The sequence below is a fragment of the Anser cygnoides genome, chromosome 13 (assembly GCF_040182565.1).
Source record: "Anser cygnoides isolate HZ-2024a breed goose chromosome 13, Taihu_goose_T2T_genome, whole genome shotgun sequence".
NCBI classification, from domain to species: Eukaryota; Metazoa; Chordata; class Aves; order Anseriformes; family Anatidae; genus Anser; species Anser cygnoides.
In genome coordinates, this window is record NC_089885.1 from 4,576,985 (window position 1) to 4,595,416 (window position 18,432).

The 18,432-nt window shown below is 38.8% G+C and overlaps 1 long non-coding RNA gene across 1 annotated transcript in view; it reads left to right on the plus strand.

The window, feature by feature from the left end:
• LOC106038601 (uncharacterized) overlaps nucleotides 1-15,802 on the plus strand; it is a 96,428-nt gene extending 80,626 nt beyond the window's left edge. Inside the window, exons 17-19 of the long non-coding RNA XR_010834683.1 lie at nucleotides 937-1,085; nucleotides 12,858-12,992; nucleotides 14,703-15,802. This is a non-coding gene — a long non-coding RNA (uncharacterized lncRNA). The remainder of the gene's footprint in view (nucleotides 1-936; nucleotides 1,086-12,857; nucleotides 12,993-14,702) is intronic.
• Nucleotides 15,803-18,432: the final 2,630 nt, after the last annotated feature.

Here is an 18,432-nt window from a genome sequence, read left to right on the forward strand (position 1 = left end):
TAACCTGAGCATTTAGCACTGAAGCTCTTACAGCAGCCTTGACAACTACCGAAGGGAAAAGTTCCTCTTTCTTTTTTCTTTTTTTTTTCCCCTGCAGTTAAGACCACAAAGTGATGTTTTATAAAGTTTGTCCTTAACTTCACCTTGCTGTGATGCCCTTTAAAGAAAGAGGACTACAGCCTGCAAGTAAAGCCACCATAAATGCAAGAATGTTGTTTTCACCTCAAAAGTAACTGTAATTCTACTGAATGTTGCATCATGTGCAGAACTGAGTCAAATCTCCCATTCTCTTGCAATTGGCCCATGTGGGTTTCCTCTGTATTCTTAAAATACCTTCCATTATATGAACATAGTAAATCTAAATTGATCCTCTGTTGCCTGCAATTGGTGAGCTAATAATAGACAGTAGAACAGATAACAATTCATTTAATGCCTGCTTAAGACTCCATTCACTTCACTGAGCCATAGTAGGATCAAATTCACGTTGAATTTGATGTGAATTCGTATATTTTTTTTCTTGTTGCAAGAAAACAGAATGCTAGTTTCATGGAGGGTTATGGTACCAGTCTTTTATCACACATCTGCAGACAAGCAATAGAAAGCATTGTTACTCATCGTATTTGGGTGACATACAAGTAGCTGCAAATCATGAAATTGGACTCCTGAAACCTAGTTCTCCTTCATTTACTCCTAACCAGAATTAACTGTGGAAGTTCCTCAAGGTTTACATTAATTTTCATGTATGAACTTTTTCTAATTCAGTGTAAGTTTAGGCTTCTTAATTTACATTCTTAAAAAGAATGTCAAAGAGATAGGATTGAGTTGCATATACAAGTCTAAATTGCACTCCTAGCTTGAACACCCTGCTGTTTATTCCAAAAAGAAAGAGTGCCAGTTTTTAGAGCTTTAGCTAATATTGAATTCTCTCTTATCTAGGTTCAAATGTAGTAAAAAAGAGAGAGTTTTCATGGTGAAGGACTCGATGTTGACTTTACAAATGTACTGATGGAGAACGTGGTAAAACCTGAGAATAATGAGAGCCAAAGGAAAATCTTCTACCTCCTTCAGCTGTGACTTCTACAAAGGTAAGATTGAAAACCCTCACGAGAAATGAAACAGTGAAGAGCTTATCTGGAATATTTCAGTTAAAGAGCTATAACTTCTACAACGTATTGTCATATTTGCTTTTTTGGTTTGCTATTCAAAAGTGTGGAATTAATTACATGTAATTGTCGCTCAGTAAGCTTTAAACAATTTCCTTAAAAGTGTGACTGTCTTACCTTACTGTTTGCTCTGCAATTTCCAGTGGATTACCTGCAGCTTTCTAAACAGGTATCCATACTCTCGCTGTTCACATCAAGTGGAGTGTTATTTGCTGGGATAGTGATGAATCAAAACGAAATAATCATTTCAGTACGGTAATTACATCAACTTTTATTATGTTAGTTCAGCACGGTTACAAGTATAAATCTACTAAAAAGACCAGGAAAAGGATACATACACATGCAACGTTTTTAAAAGGCATAGTCACTTGCTTGTGTTAAAAGCTGCTAATCAATAGGACTGGAAATACTTAGAACTTTTGTCTTTTTGAACGATTGACTCACTTTGGAAAATTAAAAAAAAAAAAAAAAGTAGAGTGGTGAAAGGAAATCTTCTTGTTGAAGAAATGTAAAAGTAACATTTTTGGCAGGCCATTTCGGGTGACGTCATTCTACAGAATGTGCTAAAGTCTGTTATTTTACAGCAGGAACTGATTTCTCAAGGCAGGCAGAGTCTATGGGCACTTAGTGTTGCTCTCAACTTCAGCCAGCCAAGATCTGTGCTTTTTTACACCTCGTTTGATGGTAATAAACCATGCACACTTTCAAATATGGGACCCAGAGGCTTTTTTCACATATAATACATACATGTGCGTGTGTGTTTGAAATCTTTTGTACACTATTCATTGTGTGGGTTTATCTCTTGGCTGAAGATGTGCTCGTTGCTAGTGTTCAGTACTTGTTGCCTTCTGGAATGGGTTCTGGCAGATAAGAACACTAAAATTAACATTGCATTTGGGAAGGCAGAGAGTACCTTTTTTTTTTTCCCCATACTGCCAATTTCTTGTGAGGCGACAATTCCTTGCTGTTCCTCCCCAGACGCTTGCTAATACTCAGTCAATAGGATATCAGAGTAGCTACAGTTCGGTATACATTTGTTTCTTCATGAGTGAGAATAGGTCTTAGCTCTAAACTACGTTACCTTGAGTGAGAACCTTCAGTAAATTGCAAAAAGCTTTTCCTGTATTTAAAGCATTAAGTAGTAAAAGGATTAGGCTGTGTTGAAATTATCCAAGAGGGAGCATGAATTAAGCACTCTTTGGAGGGCTTAAGGATTGTCCAGTCTAAGAACCACTAAATGTAGCTTACTTGTGTGCTAATGTAAGGGAGTATTTGTATTTGTTAGGTTTTATATAACTACTTTTACATAACGTGTGTTCTGTCCCAGGTATTTGGACCACTGAGCCTAGTTGTATAGTACAGGTACTTGAAAACAAAATTATACAGAATACAACTAATAGCAGAGAAATCTCAGGGCCTGATCCAAACCTGGCAATCCGTTAAGCTGTAGAAATCCTGTGGACTGCTAATGGAATAGCATGTCACTTGGCGTAAATTAGACTGGCATTACGATTATTGCATCTGAAAGTAAAGATGCTGAACATGTTTCATGTCCATTCTTTTCCCGTTGTATTTTATTTCTGGTGAGAAATATCACTGCAATAGTCTGAGTTAAATTCTGGTTTCAAGGTGTTTATTAAAATAATGTTTTATTACTCAAGACCCCAAGGTCTTTTGTCTTCTTATTTCTTGTGTACTAGCATGGGAGTACTGCTTTGGGACTTAGTGTTGCAGAGAATTTGCTACATTCACTAAGGAAAATCTGTTTGAATAATGTCTAGAATGGAAATCCATGAGAGCTTTTTAAGGTTTATGATATCTCTGTTAACAAAATGCATATATTTGATCTAAGTTCAGTGAACGCTTCTAACTTTACAAATTACATTATATAATGTTCTCTGTTTTTAAGATAAATTGGCCCTAATACTGAAAACAATATTTTGGAAGAATTGTGTTTGTAGGGAAATTGTACCAACCCTTTGCATGTGGAATCATGGAAGAACAGCAATTTCACAATAGGCAGACCTGGCTCAGCTGCCTATTACGAAGTTTGGCATTAAGTGGACAAGGAAACTGGATTTGGAACCTGAAGAGAATTAGGATGGAAAGGACAAGGGCTATGGATCTCGTACGTAGGTTTTGGGGAAGGAGTCAATACCAACTGGGCAAGATACTGATGGAAGTGATGAGGAAGCCTAGGGATGGATAATGAATTATCCAGACTGTCATCTTTGGTCATATTGATGAGCCTGGTACAGGGAAGTAGAGAGAGAAAAAAAACTGAAATAGGAAAGAAGAGATTTATCTATATCAAGGGAAAGGGTAAATATGAAGGTTTTCTGGGACCCAGTAGCAATTATGCACCATTTCAGAGTCCAGAATGAAACTTGGGATTCCCTGACTTGCCATTCCTCTGCTACCAGCAAATACCTGCCAAGTTGTTGGGGAAGTACATGTTAGCCCCTTTTGTTGCGGTGTGTTTCAGGGATTGCTATGTACTGTTACCAGACATTACTCTTAGCTCATGGCAGAGGTCTGCATGGTGTATCTAAAGGTTGTAGCAGATGAAGAATCATCTCAGCATGAGATGCATCAGTGCATCAGTGTCAGCGTGATGCCAGGTGGTGGAGGATTTTTTTTCTTAATCATAAAGTTGAAAACTAGACCTCTTAGAAGTTTTAAAGTGCTAAACAAAAGTGTTTTTTTTTCCATTGCCTATATATGTGTGTGTACTCTGTGGCAAGCAGGTACATTTAGTCTGCCATTTCTTTCTGTGCATGGTGCTTGCTTAAGTGGCCACAGTGGATCTACTTTGAGGAGACTGCGGGTATTAAAGAGATGTTTTCTGTAGGATCCTTACATTCCTTCTTGCCCCAGTTGGTGTTGATGGATAGGGCTGATGGGCTGCAGGAAGAGGGTCATCTCTTGGTAGCGTAGATCAACACTGTCCTGGAGAAATAGATTGTGTGCTGACACCTACCATCAGGTCAGTATTGTTAGCTGAGGTGTTGGGCTGTCAGAATTTGTGCTGTGGAGGCTTTCTGGGTGTATGGCTTGAGGCTGTCATGTCTTGTGTATGAGTGTGAAGAAAGGTGTTCAGGTGTGACTAGAGCCAAAAAGTGGAAGCTATGTTTAGGTAATCTGAAAAATAATGTTGATAATCTGCAGGTAATCTGAAAAATATGTTTCTGGGCATCTTGAATTAGTTCAATTATAACTGCTCGATACTTTTGATCTAGCTTTGCTTCAGTGTCCTATTTGAAAATAGGACTCTCACTTAAATGAGAAGAGTGGTTACAGAGATTAGTTAGTGTTTATGAAGCATACAGCTTCTATAATGGTAAAAAGCATATAGGGATATTGATTTTTGTCTTGACAAAAGACTTCAAGTGGATTATAGTGGAGGATATCAATGGCAAGATTTGAACAGTGGAGATAAAACCATCTGAATGGTTGTTTATCGCATTTCCTCGTGAGCCCTGGACAAAGAATGGTTCTTACACAATAAAATAAAATTGGCAATAATGAAAGTTTCAGGCTTCATAAAATACAATGCAAAATTTTACCTAATTCTGTTTCAAAGTAGTTATCAATGCTCTTTATTGGTACTATTAACCATTTCATATTTGAAATCTTTGTCAGTTGGTGAAGGTCTAATTTCTGGAGAGAAAAGTCACTGCCAGGTGGGTGAGTGTCCAGTGTCATTATAGTATTCCTTGGCTACTATAATCAAGGAGAAGTTTGGGTCTCTGTGCTTGGCGTTGTCCAAATACATACACTTTTAGATGTAATTAATCTTAGCAAGCCTGAATAACAGAATCCAATTGTATTGTTTACATTATGACTAGACTTTCCAAATTAAAAAATAATAATAAATCCATGTATATTTGAAATTTAAAAGGCTTAGTACCTAATTGCAAAGCATAAGCTACAGCAGTAAATATAATGGAGGCTTCTGTAATTATTTCATTTATTTCTTTTTTGTGTGTGTATGGTCATGTATGTGTACAGCTGTGTTTAGATGTTTAAATGCCTTCTTGAAATACACTCTGCCTTCTGCAAATTATCTAAGTAGCAGCTGCTGTATGCCGTGCAAGCCAGGCATCGTGGGGTAGAGTAAAATTCTTCGTCTTTCTCCATGAGACATAATTTTATTAGGCTCTACTTCAAATCATAAGGATGCCTGCTGAGTATGCTCTGCTGTTACGATTTTTGGGTTATTGCAGCACAGAGGTAGGATTTTTTTTTGCTTTTAAAATTAAAGCTTTCCAAGTTCAACTGCATTGAGTTATTTATATGTGAGCAACTGGTAGTCAGAAGAAGTGCTAGCACCGATTTGCTGGAAGAACCTAGTGATTGTTCTCTAACAAAGACCCAGTTAAATTCAGGAGTATCCTAAGACAACCTCATGGATGTAGTAGGTTATTACACAAAAAGCAGGAAAGCAAATACCCCTTCCTCTAGTGGAAAAACTGGAATCTACTGCCCAAGGAAATGGGAATAGCATGGAAATGTCTGAGCAGAATTACAGGATAAGGTAACTCACGTATACCGTGGGAAGGAAAAATGCACTGGGCCTATTACCCTAGTGCAGCTGTGGCAACGTAACTTACTCTCATTTTCCCTTGCAGTGGTGTGTCTCTGCTTTGTCGTGTTGTGTAACCCATGTTCTCCCTTTCTGTTATAGGACTAACTTGATTCCCCAGATTTTCTTCATTTCAAGGGTCTTTCCATAATATTACGTTGTAAGGTATTTCAGGGGCAGAGATCATATCTTATTTATTGCTTTAATAAGTCATTTAGCCCATTTTTGAATGCTTGACAGATAATAATGTGTCTGATTGCATCATGCGGTATACCAGGTCTGTAGGAAAACAGACTTTCAACTCTGTAATGAAGTCTTAAGTTTGATTCAGTGTTTACTCGTTTGACAGCAGATGCTAGCCAGAATACAGATCATTTAAATTCTATGAACTGACTAAGCCAAAGGCACTATAAAACCAAGTATCATCAGTGTGCATCTAATAGTTCGCACAATGTAACGCTGTCTAGATTTTCATCATTAATGTTCCAGGAATAAACATGGAGCACTGGTTAGAAGAAAACGTGGACAGATTTCAGCTGGAAAATACTCGCAGTACCTCAATGTTCTATAGAATAAAATGTCAATGGCTGTCATTTTGCAGTAGTTCTGCTACAATTGTTTCCCAGTTGTTGAACCCTACTGTAATTTGAAAAACAAACCAAAACTTTATTTTTTCCCCACCCCACGTAATTTGTTCTTGTGTGGGCTTTGGAAAGCTGTAGTTGTGGAAAAACCAACAAATTAATTCCTAGCAGAAATAATTGAGCTGACAGCTAAAGAGATGCTTGCTTTCTCAGTCACTTAAAAAATGAAGAATATTTCTTTTATTTCTATTCTCCATTATTAATTATCCCATTGAGTGAGGCTGAGTCTGATGCAGAAAGCTGATGCACTGCGGGGATGACATTGGCCAGGTCTGGGGACACAATATTTGATCTAAGTGGTAGAGGGAGGAGTACTGTATTCTTTTTCTTCCTGAGGGACCTGACAATTCATTTCAAGAAAGGCATAGTTCTTCGGCAAGTATTAAGCCAAGTAAATTTGTTCAGTTATTGCCTGTCATATGACAAATGAATCCAACAGTTTCCATGGATGTAGGGTGTCGGAAATCCAAGGTCTAAAATGCTTTTGGTTAAACGTGCGTGAAGGACGGATGAGTTAACATGTTTTGTCTTACTGTTTTAATGGGGCTGCCATGGCTTAATCAATTTGAGTAAGTGCTTTGGGACTGAAGCCCGGTCGTTAGTTTCAAACCCAGTCCTCTGCTTGGCTTGGTTCCAGCAGACTAATGCTCCAGAGACAAAAGCCAGCCCTTGAGTTGGTGCTAACCGAGACCACTTTCTTCCAGAAGACAGCATGCAAAGACTGTCATGCTCTAGGATCAGGAATATAAATGGGTTACTGTAGCTTACCAGCTCGCTGTCAGTTGGCTGAGCCACAGCAACTGAATGAGAACATGCTTGAAGGCTGTCACAAATGGACCCTAAAATGTACATGGGCGGCTTCCAGAGCAGGTCTACCTTATGAAACTAAATGGGAGAAGCGGAGCTTTAGAAACCTCCCCTCCAAACACAGACCTGCAAAGCAAATGCATGTGGAATGTAAATATGGGTAGCGGGATGTCATTGTCTGAAGGCTTTTGAGACTGAAAGTAAGGCAGAAAGGATGGGAGTAGTGGCAGAAGGGAAACAATAGACGTAGGCATAAGAGCTCTGGTAGTAAGGGAAGGCAGAGAAGGTAGGAATGCTACCTAGAAAGAGGCTGGAGCTGATGAACAGAAAACTACCATTTTGATCCCTGCAGCATATAGGAGTATACAATTTTATATGGTCTTTGCAAATGCGGAGGGGTTCAGTGAAAGTACTTGGCTCTACCAACTGTCTTGATTCATCCAAATGTCTAAGACCCTGAAGTCTGCCAGCTCATTCAGGTCTGAAAGAAGAAGTGATAATCAGGAGATTCTTCAGGAGCTCAAAAATGTCCCAAAAGTACTGTTGCTAAGCCTAGATGTTTCATAAAAATAAATGTGTAGAGTTTTGCTAGAAAGTGCCAAGAAGTGCCTTTGTAATAGTGTCTGGGTAGACGAATCCCAGCTTTAATGCAGCAGTGTGAAATGTTGGGATGGATCTATGGTTCCTCCTGTTAGGAAGAAGTTCAGGGGAACACAGGAGACTAGGAAGGTTCTGAGATTTCTCAGCAGAGTAGCAGAGAGAACAATGTCCAAGTGTTAAGTAAAAGAACTTTTTTACTAGTATATGTATAGTCATATGAATTATATGAAAGTATAAGAGCGGGGTAGGACATTTATTGACTTTTCCCCTTTGCAAATCCCTGCATTATTTTTGTTTGTTTTAAAAAAAGTTGAAAGTAGTGCAAAACAGACTTAGCATACTTGATTCTATTCTACATCATACCTCAGCTGAGTGGCTGGACAGGTCAACCAAGTCAAGCAATGCTGCAGAATCTATGAAAGGCTTGTGCCACTAAGATGGTAATGGGTTTGGGAGTCAGTCATCAATTTCAGCATAACTAAGTACCAGGAAGCGAAGTGGGGGACCATTTACTTAGGTCTGATCCCGTGTCTTGCAGCTTGAGAACTTCCATTTTTATCACCTATGTCTCTAGGGAATAGGTGCCCAGGTGTTTCTAGGAAGTTTCAGACAGCTCTTATTCACTGTAGTTGTTTATATTGTATGTCAAAATTCCCTAGACAGTCCTGGAAACTTTTTCGATGTATCTGTGTACATGCTCAACCTGTTCTTCGCTTTTCCTTTCTAACTACATACATGTTTTTGGCTGTTATAATAGCACTGGCCATGCAGACCGTAGGTCATCATGAGCCACCAGGATAATGCTCTCCATATGCCAAGATGTTTGTAAAGAAAGTGTGAGTTAAAGCACTCTGTTGGACTGGGCTTTTCTGCAATGTCTGTTGTGTTGCAACTGCGCAAGTGCTAGATTCATGGCCAGCTCACTCCAAGCATTTTCAATACAAGATTTCTCAGAAAGAAACCCAGAAGGCAAAGTTGTGTTTTCACTGCAGTCCGTGATAGGGTTTACAGTGTTTTAAGCAGGGCTGGTATTCCATTCTTGCTAATGGGAGTATCTTGATTTGTAGTTCCTGCCAGGATTTGGTCTCATATAGTTTCTGACCACATCTGTTCAAAACCAGAGGACTAGCTGGCAAAGGAGCAGAAATTCTTTCAACACCTCTTTGAAAAAGGATCAGCTACTTCTAATTTACCATGGGGCAAAAACATTTACACGGCATTACCACAGCACAGGTGATGTACCCTGAAGGTTCATAACCCAGTTTACCCTGCACTAACTTGTTCACATATCCGCGTCTTAATTTTATGGTAGCCACTTTATTGTGTGAATCGGTTGTAATTAGCATGAACAATACATTCATATCATGTAAGGGAAACAAACCCTATTTTAAGAAAATTTTCATTAGATTAAGTAGTATTGTGGTGAAACAATTTTGTGAACTCCTCTGAATGCTTAGCAAACAGCATTTCTAATTAAACAAGTTTTGCTTGCCCTGTGTTCTTCTTTGTATTGCACAAATGGTTGGAGCAGAAAACGGTTATTAAAGCCAGGAGTGTGCCTAATAACTGGTGTGATAGAAAAGCAAATTGGTAGCTCAGTACCTTTTTAAAACAGCTGTAAAGTTTTTACTTGGTAGCAGAAGTCAATTGATTTTTTCCTTTCTTCCCTACTTTGCTTTTGGTCTGTGGTCCGAGAGGTTCCCCCCCTCACAGCTGGCTGCAAAGGAGCCAGGTTCAGCAGCTCACACCTGTGTAAGCATTTGAGGTAGAATGGTGTGAATTAGCCAAAAGCTGCTCAGCTACAACTGTTATGCGCTGAGGTGACTGAGGAGGGAGCTGCTACTGCAAAGGGTTTCCTCGCCACATAAACTAAAAATATTTTTTTTAATCCAGGTCTTGGATTTTTCACTTCGTGACAGTGTTGTTTGTATTGGGCTTTTTCTAGAGAGGCATGTGGGGTCTTTACTACATTGTCCAATTAGGTTTTCAGCAGAACTCCTCTGCTGCTGCTCTTAGAGGGTTTGTGTCACTTTTATATATTCATTTACTGCATCAATATGAGATCATTAACAATTGTGTACTAAAATTAAAACAGAACTTTCCAGACTGGGGTTGCCCATTTATTATCATTGTAATTTTAACTTTCAAATGAATTCAAAATAAGTGAAAATGGACATTTTAAGTGCTCAAGCTATAATATGAAATTTTGTTCAAAACATACTTATCCTTTAACTCTGCTTCCTTGTTGTTTCATGTCACTTTCACACAAGTAAAATGATGTACTGGCAGACTTTCCACTTGGAAACAACTCTTAGAAACAGTTATCTGTTCTCATTTAGGTAGAACCATAAAAAAAAAAAGCTCTACTGCCTGACTATGGACAAAAAGCATATTTTTATTTACAGTTTTTCTGAGAGTATAACTTCAGGAAGAAAATGAAATAGGCGTAGAGTGAATGTGTTACAAATGCATGGCTTAAACATCTCAGTTCTACGGCCAGTATCAGGTTCTATTTATTACTTATTTATTACTTTTTTTTCTTTTTTTTTTTTTTTTTCCTAGCTACAGAAATAGAACTGGTCTCCTTCTGTTTTACAGCTCTAGGCGTCTACCTTAGGCTCTTCTGTACCTGAGAGGTAGCTTTCTGGAGGCATGGAGCCTATGAGACAGTACAACAGCCAGTGAAGTCCACCCCGTTAATAAGGACTACTCAGTTTATTAATATGCTGCTCCGAGGGAAACGCCTCCAGTAGGTGTCTGCTGGTGTTTGTTGAACACCTTTTCTGGGATCTTTGAAACCAAAGCAAACTCTAGTGGTGCAAAGACCAAGAAACTGTGAGGGAGGACTCAGCGCCCAGTTGGAGAGGTTGTGATGTTCACCTAAAAGTCAGCAGATACTCTCTTATGTACAAGTTTCTTTTAAAATGCAGTCCATATGAGGACCACAATCTTTTTGGAATACGTCATTTGTAGATAAGGTAAATTGATAGAAAATTTAACACTTAATCTGCTTGTTTTGACTGCACACTCTTGTGCTAGTAGCTATGTGTATGAACTCCATTGCATGAAAGTCAAAGCCCTCCTTTTGGGAGATTTAGTTCTTTCCTGTTTGAATGCACTTGAAGAGGTAGAGCTGAAGCAGGTAGCTTCTGAGCAAGGTGGTTGTTACTTACTATATTTGAGCACCACCTTGGCCTCAGAATGAGAATTGCTCTTGGGGAGAATGGCTGCTTTGCCAAAAGGAGAAAAACTGTTTCCTGGGATTAACAGCAACTACTGCTGCTACTGTTATCTGGCTTTTGTATTTTTGCTGGCAAAAGTTACTGTCCTGCTTTATTTAATTCCAGTCAGCTAGTCTTATTCAGTTCTGTGGTGCAGGGGAGTCATGTTATTTATGGCTGGTGGATGTCAAATAGAACAATTCATTAAGCTCCTAGACCAGTTGATTCCTTATTATTTTCTTTTAACTCATTCCTGTGTGTGCTTTTATTGCTATCATAAAGATGTCGTAACTGCCCCAAACTGCTCATTTTTACTTTATCTTGTTTGTTACCAAAGACCTTACTTTTCACTGCCAATTTTGGCTGAAAACTTCATGATACATGGGAGAAATTTTACCTGCAAAACCCCTGTCTCAATATTAAATGGTTTTAGAGGGATAAGGCATAGTTCAGGAGCCTTTCTTTTAGTTTCTAACTATTGGATAGGGCAGCCTGTAATAATACACGATGTTACGTAGTGGTTATTCACTGGATGTGATTTTTCCGTATTGACACGTGGCTCATTATCTTTGTTTTATGTAGCTGGAGTTTGTCCAGTGAACTGTCATGGATAACTCTGAGTATCTTATACACAATATTCAAGCACGTTTCCAGGTTTGGCTGGCCACTGGGGCTTATCCCAGTTTAACTGACATGAGTGGGAAAATCTCCTGGTTTTGCAGTGCTTTGACTTAGTCTAGTTCAAAAGTTAGACCAGGTTTCCCAATGTGCACCCTTATTATGGGACAAAAAGAAAAACTGTGTGCTATGTCAAAAACAAAACAGAAAAACCCAACCCACAAAACAGGATTCTGTTGTAAATGAACTCTCTACAGATTTATATCAGATGTGATATCCCTGCTTTTGCAGATATACAGGGTAGGCATCAGAGCAGTGTTGGTTCCAGTGCCTTTAATGATTCATTCTGTATTCCTTTTCCTTTCTCTCTTTTAACTTTTTTCTTTTTTTTTTTAGCATGTATGTGGCACTTGCAAAAGTCAAGAAGAAAAAACATTTGGCTTTGGCAAGCACAGAGTGGGCAGAGTATAAAATTCCATGCACAGCTGTGCCAGTGTGCTTCAGTCCTAACTTAACAACATTTCCTGCTATTCCAGAACTGGGCCTGTCTTAGAGAGAGTGCCAGTCATGACACTTTTTATGGAGGTTTTGTGCTCTGCACAAATGGGGACTAGAATGAAAGCAGCAGACTAATTTTAGTTCATGATCTTAAGTTTTGAATCCAGGTCTGCACAAGTAAAAGATTAGTGCATTAGCTCACTGAAAATTTGAGCCCGTTCTCCAGCTGGACTTTCTTGACCACCTGCTAGCTTGTTGATATGGTGAGAGATTAGGTTCTTTAGGTCCAATTCTGACCTCATGTACCCTGGTGTAACTTAAGTGTTTTTTTGTATAATCAGTTTCAATTGTCTAATTTAAATTTCAGCAAGGCCTAGATTTTCATGCATTTTACTGCTATATATACGTTTTTGTTGCTTGTGTAATTTTTTCCCTCCAGTTTCTATGCTTCCTACACCATTCTTTATTTACTAGTCTTGTTTTTCCATAGTGCCACCATAAAATAGCCTACTGCGTTATTTGTCTGCATGGTCTTTTGCTCTTCCAGTGATCTAGAATGCACCTAAAATTCTGTTCCCTTCTTGATATTGCTCTTTCACTACTTAATAAAGTTTCTTGGCAATAATTTACAGGCAAGATAGCACATCCTGTTGTGCCTCAGACAAGGAGAATATTGGTTGTATGAGATTGTTCTGAAATTAGGGCCTTGATCCGCCCACAGGCCAGCTACCTTATTCAACTCCTTTGAAGCTCCGTGTGAGTCCTGGATGGAATTTGGCTGCTCCCAGGTGCTTGATGTGTGCTGTAAGCAAGTCCCAAGACTTGCTGGAAGCAAGGGGGAAAGGCTGCATCCTGGGTAAGTCATTGACCTGGAATGGCTTCATTTCCTTGCTCTGACAGAGATTTCCTCTGCAGTTTTGACCCTATCATTTAATTGCTCCAAGCCTCAGTTTTCTTATCTATGTGCTGTCTAGAGATAACAGTGCCTCCATGCATCCTAATAGCAGTGGAGATAGGTGTGCTTAGGCTTGTTTGGCAAAACAAGGACCTTGTTGTCTCAGGAGGGCTAAACTTTTGCATACCATCAGCTCTATTGACTTGTCCAGCATTTTCAGAAGTTAATTCCAACTTTTTCTTCACCATTTATTGGTAAGAAGAAAAACATCTCAGCATAATGTTTTGCTTTAGTCTAAAGCCTGCTTTTAAACTGACTGCAGTAATGGAGTTGTTTCATATTTCTAAGATTTTCTTCTTTAGAAGAAATAATATTTGCTTTTGTAGAACAGAATGACTTTTTTTAGTTGTAATCTGGCATTACAATAATAGATGATATTTTGTAAGACAGATTCCCACATAAAGAATTAAAAATCTTCGTTCATGACCTGAATCAAATTCAGGTACCTGTATTGTTTTCAAACCTGGGTGAGAAAAGGACTTAGGGGAAAAAAGAAAAAACAAAACCCAACACACCTCAAAGAGATGAATGTTAGAGTGCCATCTAGTGCTTCATTAATTAACTGATTTACTGCAACTTCTGCGTTTCTCCCACTCTCCCTTATGCCTGATCTCGGAGGGCTTACTTGGAAAAGCTTACTGCAAGTTCTGAAGGTAGTCAGTTGATGGTGAATGAGCCTTCTTCTGCTGACTCGAAGTGCTGAGCAATGGCATGGAAAAGAAAACTGAAACCTTTTTCTCCATAAATTTTACATGATTTGGTAGAACGTACAGTGAAAACCTGGACTTGAGTTGCAACAACAATGTGATATATATATATATGTATTTTTGTATATGTATATATATATATGAGAGAAGTCATGATGAAGGATCTGATTCTTTACCTTATAATGGTCACTGAAAATAAAGAGACTATGATATGCAAACTGATACAAAAGCAGTGTGGGTAAAAGAATAAAACCATCATGCTTCAATTAAAATGAGCATCTAGGAGTTTGGGAGCTAATCCAAACTAGAGGAATCTTTTGAGTCTGTTTTGATGTGAAATAGCACTTAAGTTAGTATACACTGACTAATTTTAATTTCTTTTTGGGGCAAAGTGGCTAAATATGATTTAACAGTATGATATAAGTAGCTGGGGTTAGGTAATCACAGAGGTGTTGGTTCTGATCTTTTATCAGGATGTGATGTCAGTATGATAATACTGATTTCAGTGAACTCAGAACTTTGTTAGTTAATGCTATTGTAGGTGATGTTGCAACTGGGGGTGAAGATGTGTATCTAAAGCAGAATCTTGTAAACTTAACAAATATAGGCATGGCTGTTTCTTTACAGCTGAGTCAACTTTATTCTTTTTGAAAGGAAATTAAAATGGAAGAAAAATCTGTAAGTACTTTTGATATCTCTTCAATTTCTTTTTTTATTTTTTTTTTCTTGAAAGCTCTGTTTTTAAAAAATACCATTCAAAACTGCTTTCCCCACATCTATTTGATAAGGGGTCTATGAAACCTAGACTGAAAATTTCGCTCTGGTATGGTATTACATGTTCCTGTGTTTGCTTTTTAACGGTGCTGCTCACATACAAAATTTTCTCCCCTTCTTTATCCCCAAGGAAATGGCTCTGAATAATGAAGAGCCCTTCCTTGAGAGAACTGGTCACCAGCCCAATTAAAGAGGAGCCTCCCCTACCTCATCCTGGCAAGCAGAATGTTTTTCTGGCATAGAAGTTCTCCAGTCATGCCAAATAACCACTGTGGGATTTCTTGGGTCCCTAATGGCTTTTGAAAAAATACAGTGTGTAAGCCATTAAAGTACTGGCTCTGGGACTGTTTCCCAAGTAGATCTGTGTAGAAGCAAGTGGCAACTCTTGCATTTTGACAGTCTTCAAGTTTTTACTTTAATCTTCTGTCCTTTTCAGAAATTTCCTATTACAGGATCTCAAAGTGTCATATAAGCACTAGTGAATAAAGGACTGTAGCTTGACTGCATACTTGAATCTCACTTTGCATTAGCTTACTGAGTGATTACAAGCGAATGAGTTTTTTCATAAATACAAAGTAGGAATTAAAGTACTTGGGTGATAATTTATTTGGCACAGATCTGTCTTTTGTTCTATTATACAAGAGCTAGCACAGCAGGGGCACAACTCTAGAGTGAGTCCTGAAGTGCTACCACAATCCAGGTATTGCGCTTAAACTAGTGCTGCCCTTATCAGGTGTGGAATGGGACTTCATAATCAGATATCATAACAGATCGTCAAAAGTAATTAGCACAGAATGAAATAATGCACGTGGAGTAGTTCAGCTTTAGGATCCTCCTATGAAAGGTATTACATACTTGAAGGTAACCTACATTCTGTGGTGATGAATGTATGATTTACCACCCCATCCCCAATTAACAGCCAGAATTCCTCATCTGTTTGAATCGCTTGTGGATGCCTTTTTTTGGATAGCAGTTCTTTTGTTGAAAGTTTTGAAAACCAAGGCTGACCCAAGGTGACTGAGACATTCCCATCATCATAAGAAGGGCAATGAAGGAAACACTCCTTATTGAATTAGCGAGAGCTGTGGACTACTGCTGAACCAATTTGGCCAGTAACTTGCACCAAAAGAACTAAAGATTTTGATTTTTAACCATAAAACAAAGAAATTATCTTCAACACTATACTTATTGTGTAGGGCACTTACTGCATCACTAAGAAATAATAGTGTGGGTCTAATGGAGTGGAATGCAAGTCTACAAATAAGTCTTTTTTTTTTTTTTGTCAGTATGGCAGATCTTGGCACTTGAAGAAGGACTTATCAATACGAGTTTACTAAATGTAGTCTTTGAGCTGTATCATCAGACATTATTAGGGGGAATAAGAGTGCCATGAAAGAGATGCACCAACTGAATGCCACGTGCGTTGTGAATGCCTGCTACTGAAGTCCCCATTTTCAGTTCAGGTCAGGCCAGAGATGATATGAAGCAGCCCTCTGTGACAGGGCTACATAACATGTTAGAAGTCATTTGCTTTATTAGCAGATATGTGACTATTTGGGAGTAGGGGGACAAAACGTCATTAGAGCTAGATTAATGGTGTATCAAAGCTCCTTTACTTCATAGTAGCCACCTCTGACAAAACCTTAATTCTAGTAGGCAGTTAGGTTGAGTACTGTCCCAGCTCAGCACACCCAAGTACTTTCATGCTGACCTTGTTATGTTTGGCAGGACGTCTTTTTTCATTTGTCCTCCAGTGGCAGTTCTCAGTGGAGAATGGAAACCAAGGTCTGGCAGCCTTTGTGCAGCTGCCTGGTTAGCTGAAAGCTGGGTACCCAAACCAACAGAGTGAGATTTAGAGCAGTACATGGTGGTGACCTTGCTGAAACTGAAAAATCAGTCTGTCTCAGAGACTTTGCAAGTAAAACTGGCTGGTTGAACATAGTCAGCTTGCATGTCTGGTTTGGGATTTTAACCAGTCTTCTTTTGTAGAGGGCCTAGAACACTGGGCCTGCTCTCCTTCTGTATATAAGTATAATTATTTCTAACCATGCAGCATTCGTTTCAAGATGGGATTGATGAATACGCCTGTTTGTAGGGAATGGAAACCCTGTCTGATTTTCTTGGAAGTTCATATGATGCATTCTTTCTGTCTTTCACAGAAAAGCTTACTTTTCTTTCTTACCTTCATCTGTGCCCAAACCCAACACTCTTTCTTTATCTAAACTTCAGGATGAGAGATACCTGAGTTCTTCTCTTTTCTCTTCCTGAATTTGGTTGCTGTGCTGAAAGATTTCCTTGTGAGACGAAATTGTGAACTCTGGATTACACAGATGCTCTCTGTTGAAAGTTAACATATGGATTGAAACTTGTTCCTGGTTATATTTTATTTTTTTCAGAAGAAAAATAATTGCTTCCCCCCTGGCTCTGGATAACCATGTTGTCATAAAGAAGCTATTTGGGGCATACCTTTTGCTTTGCTCTTGCAGGTGACGCATTATCACTACCCACTAGAACGGAAGCGTCCATGGATTTTAAGGAGAGAGGGCATCTAAGTGTGACTAATATCTAATAGAGAAGGATTTTGAGAGTAGCTAAACTTAGATGAGATATTGCATTGCTTCATTTGGATGGATTAATAGAGAGACAAGGGGTCTAGAAGGAAATTGTATCTCACACAGATTGTTTAATGCTGAAAAATCCCACAGCACTTCATGCCAGCTGTTGAACACTCACCAAATCTACACAGTTATTAACTACAAGAATACTGTAGCAGGGATAATAGTTGCCTAACTTGAAATGTTGCAAGGCTTTATGTTTATAGTCCTACTCCTTGAGAAAATGCCGGGGGTTTTGCTCAGCTTCTGAATTTTCCTATTTGAGAGAATGCTCCTTATTTCAAAATCTTACTAATGATAACAGAGGTGAAAAGACGGATGGGGCAAAGAATGCCACAGGGTCATAATAATTATCTGCAGATGGTTGAGGTTTATTTTTAATTCAGATGATAATGCCTTTAACAACATAGCATTCTTAGAACCATGCAAGAGCATTCGCTGAGCACTGAGTTGGAGCAGGAACTGCAGGGCATTGCATTGATAAAGAAGAGGTGGGAACAAGATGAGAGCTGGGGAAGGATTTAAGCTAAAATCAGTGGCAGAAAGCCAGTGCTAGCTTCTGGCAAGCAGCCCTGGTCTAATAAGAATAAAGTATGGGGGAGACCTCATATCTTTGACTGCTGAGCTCTAGAGAGAACTTAGAGGAACGCGTGTCCTTGCAAGAATGACCGAAGTGAGTGAATCGACAGCAGTGTAGCACTACTATGCTATATACAAAATAAAAATCATTGTTGACCTATTTAGCTTGTCCTGAGAGGTTCTTTTGTAATTGTCCATTTTTTTAAAGCCATGTACACATTTCTTATTTTCTTGAGTTTAAAAGGAGGGTTAGATAAGGAAATAATTGGAGATACCGTCCTGAGAATACTCCCTAATTGCACTTGACTGTATGGTCCCTGCAGCTGCAAGTGTTAGCAAGGTCGGCATTATCTAGTTGTTCAGAATGGTGTTTTTTCACTGCTAGTGTAGTTTGCTTTGGCTTGTTGATGAGTAGATATCTATGGAAAGCCACAGTGCCCAGCCAAAGGCCTATTTTTGTCCTGAATCAATATAGCTTTGCAAGCGCAGGTCCAGGATCAACAGAGATTCATGGAAACTTCTGCTATGCGCCTAGCAGAAGGGGCTTTGTACTCTCCAGAAAATACATTGTCTTTCTAATCTGTGTGCTCTGAATAAAGCACAAACCAGTTAAGGGGAAGCAGGAGGGAGTATTAAATCTTTGCAGTATTTCTGGAAGGAATGAGA